General features: G+C 34.4%; 1 protein-coding gene and 1 pseudogene across 2 annotated transcripts in view; one reads left to right on the top strand and one right to left on the bottom strand.

The window, feature by feature from the left end:
* Positions 1-8,129, bottom strand: part of FILIP1 (filamin A interacting protein 1) — a 184,652-nt gene extending 176,523 nt beyond the window's left edge. Inside the window, exon 1 of one of the 2 annotated variants that reach the window (XM_011383561.2) lies at positions 7,626-7,878. The gene's annotated coding sequence lies outside the window, so the exon portion shown is untranslated. Of the gene's footprint in view, positions 1-7,625 lie in introns of both variants that reach the window. The other variant, XM_011383560.2, reaches the window with a different exon arrangement.
* On the top strand, positions 4,806-4,924 carry LOC111733120 (annotated as a pseudogene).
* Positions 8,130-11,731: the final 3,602 nt, after the last annotated feature.

Here is an 11,731-nt window from a genome sequence, read left to right on the forward strand (position 1 = left end):
TGAAAAAGGAGTCCAGTTAAACATAAAAGAATAGAGTGCAATGCAAACAGTGGCTATTTCTGTTATTCTAGTTACTTTTTTTGGTCATCATTCTTCAGATATCTGGGACTCTTGCATTCTCACAAAGTTTTGTATCATAGTTCTTTAAAAAATGTCTTTTGACAATATGAATGGATAGAGATGAGTATTAAAACCACCTACAATATCATATTTTAATATTGCTTCATAGTTTATATTTACTTTCCTATACTTATTCATTTGCTCTGGACAGCAATTTATGCATTGATAGGTAGAACATTATAAATTTTACAAATAAGGAAGCTGAGGCTCAGAGTATCAATGGTACTTGAAATTCTTTGAGGTTAGAATACAGAATCTGACTTTAAGACCAGAAATATTTCTAATTAATTGTATTTGTCCATATCATCACCATTGGTAGCTAAGGTAGATGACTTTCTCCTGGTGGAACAGCAATCTCTTAGAGCAGTAAAAAGAGCATGAACTTTGGTTATAAATATTTTTACACAGGCTTTACTAATTAACCTTGATTAATTCAATAATACAATGAGTTTAATAATAGTTTAAATAGAAAATTTTACTTAAAGCTTCTAGCCAAACACAAGCATTTAATTCAAATGCATACACATAATATAACTTCTGTTTTTTGAAAATAAATTGTTTTTTATAACTATAACTAATTCATGAGTAGTATGTTAAATTTTTTGATTCTATAAATGACGATAAGTCAGAGGAAGAAATAAAATAAAAACATAACTCTAATCTGTAGTCTTGTGACATAAGTATAGTAACACATTGTTAATGACATATTTTTTATTATATTATTTATTATATCATTACATAAGAATTGGAATTGAGATGTCCCAGGCATTAGTCAGAGCATACGGTATGCTGAGCAACGATCTATGAAATAAGCAGAATATAGAAGGTGGGGATATATTACCCACAGTTGAGGGGCCCCTGAAGAGTAGATTCTACCAAAGCAGCTGGCTTCCTTAAGGACCAAAGAAACAACAGGCTGTGTGTGACCAAAGCAGTTGGTTTGATGGTGGCCAAACCAAAAGATGATATCAAGACAGCATGTGAAAGTTAAGCTCATGTGTAAGGCCCCTCCCTCATCCAAATACCAGGCTGCTCTTCAAGCATGTGTCACTTACTAAACAGTTAATGAAACACAAAGAGACTTGAATACCTCCAGTGTCACATTTCAAGACTTATAGAATAATTAGGAAAAATCTGAGCTGGCAAAACTCTTCCTGGCTCTCCCTGACAAGCAGACCATCTTTGTTTTCCATTAGTGTGTGTTGTCGTCACAGTAACTGCAAGGCTCCAAATACAGGCCCAGAGTGTCATTTCCTCATGTACTTAGGCTGCCACACTGAAATAGCATTATGAACTCAGCAATACCTCTTCCTTTCCTGTTGTGCTGTGGTACCTCAGTCAAAGAAGCAGCCCTAAAATGAGTTACTTAAGACATAAGTATATTAAAGAGATACAAGGAAAAATAAAGTCTATTTATCCATATTACTGTATCGCCTATGACTTGTGTGTGACTTTGTTTTTGCAAAGCTCTTTTAGATAAACAAGGCTAGTTGGCAAGTTGACTATCTTGATGATGTCAACAGTCCACTGTTTTCAATCGAATTGTAGTTTGGCTTTAAATCTTAAGATAATCATTTTTTAAAGAATGCATTTGGCTAACTCTGATACGTCCATTGCATGGCTTCCTTACACCTTTTCCTTACAAAGATAAGCATCAGATAATTCATTCTTTTAAAGTAACTTCAGAAGACTACAGTTATAATTATTGCAAGAGCAAAAAAGACTGTTTTCAAGTGTAGATGTATAAGGTCCTTGACTAGTGAAGCAACAATTATCATTTTCATCTGCTTTGGTAAAGGAGGAAGGCGACAGCATTTAACCAAGAGAGAAAGCAAAAACAGAAATCCCTAAACTTTCAGGACTCAATTAAAGTCAGATCACTTGAGATAAATTCTGTATTCATTTTAAAAATTCTTTTTAGTCTTTCACAGATCTCAGAAATACATAAATCACCCAATATTATGCACACTGATATTATTTCCCAAAAAGAAAAAGCAACACCAACCTTCTTTTGACTTTTCAGTGCTGCTGTGGCTTAAACAAAGCTTTCAGGGACTAGGGTACTGGTTAACATTGTGTTTCTTCATCTCTCTGCTGGGATTTTCTTGAGTTCTGCAATCAGCTGGTTAACAGCCAAAGAGAGCTGCTCAACTCATGTTTGACTTTTCTTATTCTAAGTTCTTCCACAACTCACTGCATGGCCTTTGAGACTGCCTCAGCTCTGCCACAAGGAGCTGCCTTTTCCCTTCTCTGATTAACTAAAGAATAGGACTGACCATTTAAGGGAGAAAAAGAACATAATCCAATATATTTTCCTAAGGTTCCTATATTATTTGCCCTAGAACCTTTATAATGTATTTTGTAAAGCCAGGAAAAATTCTTTCCTTATTTTCTTTTATTTCCTTCCTTCCTTCTTTTCTTCTTTCCTTTTTTCTTTTCTTCATTCCTTCCTTCCTTCTTTCTTTTCTTCTCTCCTTTCTTTCTACAAGATTTTCGTTAGAGAACGACAATTATAAAACTCAGTTTGCCATATCTTTTAGAAACTCATTCTTTCAATTGAGAAAAATAAAACAAAATCAAGAAGTGTAAGCCATAACTACCCTGCATAAGATTTGTTGGCACTAAAGCTACTAAGAAACTTCCTTGCTTACAATGTTTCATATATTTTTGTTAAATTAAATATACAGAATAGTAATCACCCCATAATATACACACACATATTTATGATATAACACTATTTTTGTTTGTCTTGGAACATACTTTCTTGACATATTTAAGAAGAATGAATAGGATTAAGGGCAATGAATAGCAAGAATTCATTTCTATTTGGTCAGGTTGAAGCTAGCATGAGATGACCTTTTTTGGTCTTTTCCTTTTTATCTGTTACTAGGTTAGTAAAACAAAACAAAACATCTAAGAGAAGAAATAAAGAATGATAAATTTAATAATATATCCCTCCATGGAGGAAGAAGTTTCCATTGCCATCCATACATTACCCAGTGTAGTCAGCTATAAAAGAGACGCCCAAGCACTATACGTAAACATACTTTATCTACAAGTACAAATATAGAAACCATATATTAGTCTATGCCATGAGTAATTTCTTAGCCTTTTTAGTAATAATTCTATAAGACAGCAGACTGCCGAGTGAGAAGGGAGGGTTTAAAACATAAATTCCATACTAAATTATTGGCTGGCATTCAAACTATGTCTGCTTAGAGTACCCAGCAGCAAAGTATGTCCCAAACAGGGTTCTTCTGTTTAAGCAATACATTCTTCTGCTTTTTCTATGATCTATAAACTTGAGTTCACAGACTATCTGTAACCAAGAATTTTGTGTGCAACGAAGATTAAAATAAACATATAACTATATTTAAGGTGTTATAACAAAGCAAAAATCACTTAAATTTATTAAAAAGTCTATCAGACAACTGTGTTTTCATTTAATCTTCAAAACAACTCCATTAAGAAGATAGTATTATTATCCTCATTTTATAGATGAAGAAACTGAGGCACAGAGAGTAATTTGCCTAGGATCACAGTGAGTTGAAATATGAACCCAGGCCATCTGGTATGCCTGTGCTACTAGTCTTTCCAGCCTCCTCTTCCATACCAATAAACATGTCCTTAAATCCACAACTCAGATTTAAGGAAACAGAATATATTTTATTAGTATATCTTTTATTCTATTGCTATATATAATAAAATAATAAATGTATAAACAAACATGTTGCAAGTTTTTAATGTCATTTCCTAACAAGTTCTCACCAATCTTTTTTCTCTTAAATTTTTCTGCTAAAACAGATCTCAAACTTGCCCTCTCACTTCCCATGATGCTGTTTTTCTAAAACCCACATGTTTAGAGAAAACAAGATGAGACAAATGAGTGAAAATGTGATAAATAAACTATAAAATCCTATTTCTTAGGGTATCTGTTTTATGAAGAAATGCTCATCTTCCAGAAAAAAAAATTAGCGTTAGTTTAGATATGTATTTTACCAGAAAGTTTTGCTTCTAAGGAAAAAGTAAAAATTATAACCACAGGGCAACCACTGCTAAATGAATATATTAAATATTTCACTAATTTCGTTAGGAAAATCCCATAGTGATTCTTGCTGAACACCCATTTAGAAGAGTAATTTTAACCTCCTTGGCCATCTTAAAATATAAAGATAAGGTTTTTCTTTTGATAAACAAAAAAAATTGCTTCGAAATCATGGTTCATATTTGATCTTACACAATAAGGCTATAAGCTTCATGAGTGATTAAAAACAAAACTAAGAAATGTCTCTTTTTTTATATATCTAGGGGAAAAAAGGATTATAACATCATGTTTAAATATTTTAATATTCAAGGCCAGATTCTAATCCATGATGATCAATAATTAGAAGGAGCTCTAATTTAAATGAATATATAGTACCAAAGGTAACTATATATAGAATCTGGTACCAAAAAATAACAAAAATATATGCATTAATAGCATTTACAGGTCTTGGTGCATACACAAGATATACATGTATACATATAGTCTTTATAGATCCCCTTTCTATTTCATTCTCGAGAAGGTAAATCATCTCCACAATTGGGTACATCTGTATAATTACAATTACTTGTAATTTTTCTGTGCATGGGAAAACTATGAAGAGTTTCCTTAAGAAATTTTTGAGATAAAAAACTATTAACTGGCCTATATCTATGCTACCCTGAACAAACCCGATCCTGTCTGATCTCGGAAGCTAAGCAGGGTCAGGCCTGGTTAGTACTTGGATAGGAGATCACCTAGGAAGACCAGGTGCCATAGGCGTAAAAAATAAAATAAAATAAAATAAAATAATAAGGGATTGTAAGTTGACAAGGTCCTTGCAATCTGTGAGATCAACCAAGGGTTGCCTCACCTAAAAAAAATTAAAAAATTAAAAAATTAAAAAATAAAGCTACTAATTGTACTTAAAGTTGTTTTTCTTAATTTTGTACTTATCTACACTTTCTCGCATATTCATCATTAGCAATCTGGAGCCAAAAATTTAATAGGACATCCACAATTTGCATGGGCCTGAAAAGCTCCAAAGCTAAGCAATGCTTAAGACGATGCTTTGTACCTAATCATCTTTATTAAAATATTCTGAATTTAAAAGGGGAAACTCTGTTCTAAAGTACTCTAATTTTAACAGAGCACCAAACTGTCTAAACTAAAAGGGAATCAGTTCTAAAAGGAATGGTCTGGGATATCATTGTGAAAGTAGAAAACACTGATCTGGGTTCTAAAAGGTAAACACAGTGTCTACAGGAAAGGGGATGAAAGGTGCTCCAGGTGTGGGGAGGAAAACAGGCAGGGGTGGAACATTGAAATGTGCGCTGTGTATGTGTTTGGAGAATGGCCCAAAATCTGAAAGAATCTGAAGCAAAGGAATGGACACTTGCTGTTGAATAGTGAGAGCTGAGACTGGAAAAGTTAAGTACGTGCCAGATGATGGAAGGTTTTCAAAATACCCAGCCTAGGTGTTTGGCAGCAACTACAAGTCCCAGAAGATAACCGAAGAGTAGGAAGACAAACATAGCAATGCTTTAGGAAAATTAACCCATGGTCATGGGCAAGATGGTTTGGATGGCAATGATGGGGAGGAGGGGAGCAGCACTGTTATAATACAGACTGAGGGTGAAGGGAATGGGCCTTAGTGTGGTAGAAGACATGGTAATGGAATCTAACAACTCTGATGGTGAAGGAGAAAAGGAGGATTCCAAAATAACACAGAAATATGAACTTGAGGGAACAGGAGAACAGAATCTGTATGGCTCACGGAGAGTCTGATTGTTCATATACTAGAGGAAACCACATGGTTTAACCTGAGCTATTTTTGATTCTCAGTGGTAAATTTACAGCCATAAAGACAATGATACTCAAAAGTTCAATTCATCAGAAAACATGGCTTTCACTCAGAGCTAAATGCTGCACTGGATTATCTACACACTGTTCCACTGACTCCCAAAGAAATTACATGCCTAGAACTAATGGTAAATTTTGGCCTTGCATGTACATTTGTAAGCCAACAATGTGACCCTTCCTAAGATAAAAACAAGAAAAATGTAAAGCATTTAGCTCTGACTTTTCAAAACTCAAGAAGATATTTCATTTCCACTAAAGCACCAGGAGTTTCATTCTCTGATACCCATGATTATCCAAGTGCAGTTTACAATATTACTTGTATACATTAATTATATTTAATTAACTTCATTCACTTTTTAAACTAATTTTATAATCAGAATTATGAAATATAATACATACTGAAATATATATGATTTCAGGAAAATTTTTCTTAAAGTTTCTAAAAGTTTTTCTTAAAATAGGAACATTTACTGAAAGGATTGATATATTTGTCAACAATTTGTTCAAAACTGACGGGTAAATTCTTTATTTGGCAAAATAGACTCAAATAATTCCTTTTAAAATGTTCATCTGTGTCTTCTTTAATATTATCCTTAGATTAGGCTATTTATTCAAATTATCAAGTTCATTTAAAGGAACAAACTTTTTGTACAAATCCAACGCAACTACAGACACCAGGTGTCAACACTAACCACATCACCAATGTACAGCCATAACTTTTGTCAGATTGAAAGCGAAATTGATAACTAAGCAATTCTGAGAAAAGAGCATTGCAATTCATGGAAGGTGAGACAATATATTAACAGATGAAAGTAGGATTTCCTTTATACTATAGTAAACACCCTCATACACACATGCATGCAACTTAAGAAAGGACTTTTTGTAATAAATTTGATTTTAGTTTTAAAAATCAGAACCTGTTTTATCTGTATACAAGCAATTGCTCAATTTAAACACACACACACACACACACACACACGCACACAAAATGACATTCTCCTGAATAGTTCGTATTCAACAACTGCAAAGGTAATGAGCTAATACCAGGCATATTTTGTGCTTAGTCAGAAGCATTTGGGGTGACTGTAAAGTAATGAGGTCAGAACCAGCACGAGGTGTACCAGTGTAATCAGAGAATCAGGCAAAGGGAAAGCATATAGCAGCAAGTCAAAAGTACAGCAATACAAACACCGTGTGGGACTTTCCTCCCACTTACCACACAAGCTGCTCAGCTAGTTTCAATAAATGAGTTATTTTGCTTCTGGGGAAATATTCCTACCATTGGTTAGCCATTCTAATTGTGAAAGGAGCTGTGAAATTGTCCTTTGTCATATTTGTTACCTGCTGAAGAATGATAACTTGGCAGAAATACTTTGATGGCTATTAAAACATCATAACAATCTTAGTGTTTAAAACAGAATCAGTATAATTCGGAGAAAGACATGATGTTTCCGATTCTTTAAAAATAATTCACAATCATTATCATAATTCCTAAGTGTGTTATCACAGAGTGGAACAGTAAGAATCAAAGGAAACAGACAACACAGTATCGGAGAGAACTCTCTTCTTGTGGAAGCAGAAATTTCTTAAAAGAGTAAGTAGCTATTTATTTTGGTCTTACCTGACAGCAGCTTGTTTAACCAAGGGTATGTCCTTTATGGGGTAGTTTATCCTTTGAAGAACCCAGTGGCTTGTCCCACAGCCCAAGAGAGATTGGAGTCTTGGAAAACTATCCAGCCCAAAAGAATACAGAGGAAAAAGCTTTTCCCACTTTCTTTCCTAGGACTAGCCAATAGCTGAAGTCATGCAGGAAACTGAGTAGAGAGAAGGGGAAAGCAGCTTCTTCTCCCTGAAATCCCGATCAGCAGAAACTGAAGGCTGTTGTATATCTCCCACCCAGCTAGACTTTTGTTTAAAAGTTTTTTCAACTGTTGCTAGGTGTTGTTGGGTTCTGAGATTAGGTTTCTCGTCTTCTGCTCCCTTCACAACACCGTCAGAGCAATGACTTTGTTGAGGAGCTGGCTTGCGCGTGCTATATTTAACCAGTGTTCTCAGCAAGTCAAGCCTGTCAACAGCTGAGAAGTTTGGAGCCGGCTCTACTCAGTTCCTCGGCAGCTGGGTTATCAGTGGATATAGCTCTGCTCACTCTGTAAAAGATTGCAGGGAAATCGGCAGTCCCTTTTAAGGACTTCTGTTCATTCCACAGAGGTAATTATTATTTGAAGTGCTTAAATACAGATTGTGATTTGGGAGTTAGGTTTTAAAATCTGAAAAGAAAGAGCAGCAGTTGTCTTGAGCAGAGCGTTTCACCAATGTAATATTTTTCTCAATTAGACTTTCTCGGATAAATGTTCTTAAATAAAAAGGCTTTTTAAAATGTATAACAAGTGCTGGGAAAATTTACAGTAAGAGATCATTTCCAGACAGTTTTTTATATTGATGTGTTTTAGTCATAGCTAGATGTCTTACCCAGTCATATCAGACTTTGCCAGCTTGTATACCTGCGTATTATTAATGTAAGGTTACCATAAAGGAATGTCTGTAACATTGATTTTGAAAGGAGTAAAGAAGGAAAATCTTAGCATTCTCACTCAGGTCATTCATTCAAAGAAAGAAATGGAGAACACTCCCAGGAAAACCATGACTTGAGACACCTCTGATTTTGACAGCTTTGCTTCATCATTAACCCTTCAGTCTCCAAAACCAGAGAAGAGTCATTTCTACCCCGAACCCCAGCATGAAGACTGTCCCAAGATATTTTATTAGCTTTATTCTATGTAATAAAATAGTATGAATCTGCCAAGATTAAGACTCATAAAAAAATATATGTTCAGTTCTTGGAACTGTCTTACTAATTATTTATGTGAAATTAACAGTAAGAGGAACTGAAAGAGATCCTTTTGGCCACAGGTAAAGTAGGAAGGGGCACACACACACACACACACACACACACACACACACTCACACACACACACACTGATATTGGTTAACACACTAGACTGTCGCCCTGACAAAAATCTCCCACCACCATTATAAAGGTGATCTTCCCTTCCTGGGATCAATTTATCAGTTTAAAGATAACCCTTTTTTGACATGCAAACTGAGGTCAGACCAAGGAGACATTTAAAGGCTTGGATTTAATATTTTAAGTGTTGCATATGTGCAATGAGTGGTTCATGTGCTGGAAAACCCAAATATCTCTGAGGTATACTCCCACTTTTCAGAAAGGGTGTGTGTGTGTGTCTTTCTTCTTAAAGAAATGACCTTCGCCTCCAGATTAGCTAACCTCCACACCTCAACCCATTAGAAAGCATCTCAGTCCTTCCTATCCCAGCCACCACACTAACAGCATTCATTATTCCACCTTAATTTACTTGTACTGTTCACATATAAAATTGCACTTATACAGCTTCTTAGTCTTTCTGGGTCTGGGCCAACATTCATTTAAAAAAAGGTTCATATTAAGATGAAAGTATTCTTATGTGACATTAACTTACTCCTCTAGAACACTAATGGATCTTTTACAAACAATCTAGTCACAGTTCCTAAAAAGTGTGTTCTGATAGGAGATGGAAATGTCTGACTAGGCTATGAGATATTTCAGAATCACCAGGAGAACTTTTTTTTAATTACAAAAAGGTGGAGTCTGAGGAGATTATTTGAAAAATCCTCACAACTCTATACACGTATCCACATGCAACAACCCCTGGTTGAAAATCACTTCACTAAAAAGGACTCCAGGAATATATCATATCACCCCTACTTGGAGTTCACTTTTTAATATCTTCAATCCAAAATGAAGCACAGCAGCTTATAGTCAAAGTCAAGGTAACTGAGGGAAAAGAACATACTAAGCCCTTATGGGCCTATATAATTCCATCGAGAGGATGATATTTCTTCCCTAATTATCCAGACAATTATAGTTTTTCACTGCTCTTTTTTTTCTTTAATAAAAAAACTAGTCCCCCACCATCGTTTTCCTTAATCCTTGAATTAGTGTCCATTGTTGCTATTAGTTTATTTTAAACACGTGGTACAAGTGACAGCCTACAAAGTACCTCATATAATTCAGTACTATTGCTACCTTCAGATTATGTTCTTTAATTATACTAGGCACATGTGCTTGTCTGATTCAGTATTCCACAAAAATCTGTCTCTTCTCTCCCTCTTTACCTTCTTTTGCACATCCCATCCTAACACACATGCATTCTTTAGCTCTATAAAGAGAATTGATTTTGAAGGCTTTCCTACAGGAATGACTATTCAGACAAAAGCACTTCCTGCATAATCCACAGAGGAAGTAGTGCCATTGAGAACTTTTAGAAATTTGTGTTTTGTATACAGTCAACAAGGAACCGATTTTTCAACACATATTGTTGATATATTGCTGTTCAGCTGCATCCTTTTCCCAGTCTTAAGTGTGAGCGTTCTGAGAACCTCTGATAAACTTAGAGCTAAAGATAAATTTCCCAACTTCAAGGGTTAGTCATGATGAAACTTTTTAAATAAGAAAATAGATTAATGTTATCAGTGAGAAAAACACAAATGAATTAAATAAGAGAGTTGGCATGTTATCCCTACATCCATTTCCAAAACCAAATTTTACCACATTTTTCATTTAAAGAGGCATAGTGATTTTTTAAAGCAAACAACTAACACATTATTTAATATACAGTGAAGATAAAAGTAGACATTTGCTTCAAAATGATGTTCAGGGCAGGGGGATCAAGAGAGAAATTACCAAGCAAATGTGCCCTATTATCTTTATTGCCTGGCTCTGAGACTTAAATATAAGCTTCCAGGTAGCAGAGAATGTTTCCTATTTGTTCCTTACTGAATACTCAAGGACCATAGTAAGTGTTCAATAAATAGGGATACTTGAATGAGCAAATGAACATGTAAAAGATTAAAGGAAAGATGAAGAAAACTTTACACATATTATCTATAAACTTATGAAAAATGCTTCTAGGCTCTCTGGACAGAGTCGAGTCATTATTGGCTGCACGTTAAAAATTGTAAAAAACAATTCTTAGATTATGAATTATTTTTGAATTTTGTTAAAATTTCAAAGGAAAGTAATAGATTTCAGGATAGTAATAAAAACACCTATGCAACACTAAATATATGCCCAGCGGAGTTCTAAGGGCTTGATATATACTAACCCACTTAATTTTCACAATAACTCAATGAGATCGCTATTACTATTATCCCACATTTCACAGATAGGAAAACTGAGGCATAGAGATATTAAGTAACTTGACCAAGGTCACATGCTAGTAAGTAGCAGAACTAGAATTTGAACAAGGCTGTCTGGTTTAAATTTTTTTTTTCTTAACCACTTAACTGCCTCTTACATTTAATAGTCAGAAAAAACTGCTCTTAGCAATCAGAGTCGAAACATAGAGGATTTACTCTATCTGAATATATATGCTTCTGACAAAAAAATACATGTAAAATTCCACAGCTTTGAGGCAAATAGAAAAGAAAGTGGTATAATTTCATGATCAGCATAGTAAAATAAAAGTTTATTGGCACTGAAGTCTTGTTGAATATCAGAGAATAGAAAATTGGGCTAAAGAGAAGATAATTGCTTTGAGAAAAAAAAAGTCTATTTTTAAGCAAAGGATATGAGCTGTTCAGTACTCTCTCTAAAACAAACAATGTATGATGTTTTATGATGAATGAGTTCACTGCCTAATGAGATTCTAAAATTACATTCTAAAAATA

Source organism: Pteropus vampyrus, unplaced genomic scaffold (genome assembly GCF_000151845.1).
Source record: "Pteropus vampyrus isolate Shadow unplaced genomic scaffold, Pvam_2.0 Scaffold526, whole genome shotgun sequence".
NCBI classification, from domain to species: domain Eukaryota; kingdom Metazoa; phylum Chordata; class Mammalia; order Chiroptera; family Pteropodidae; genus Pteropus; species Pteropus vampyrus.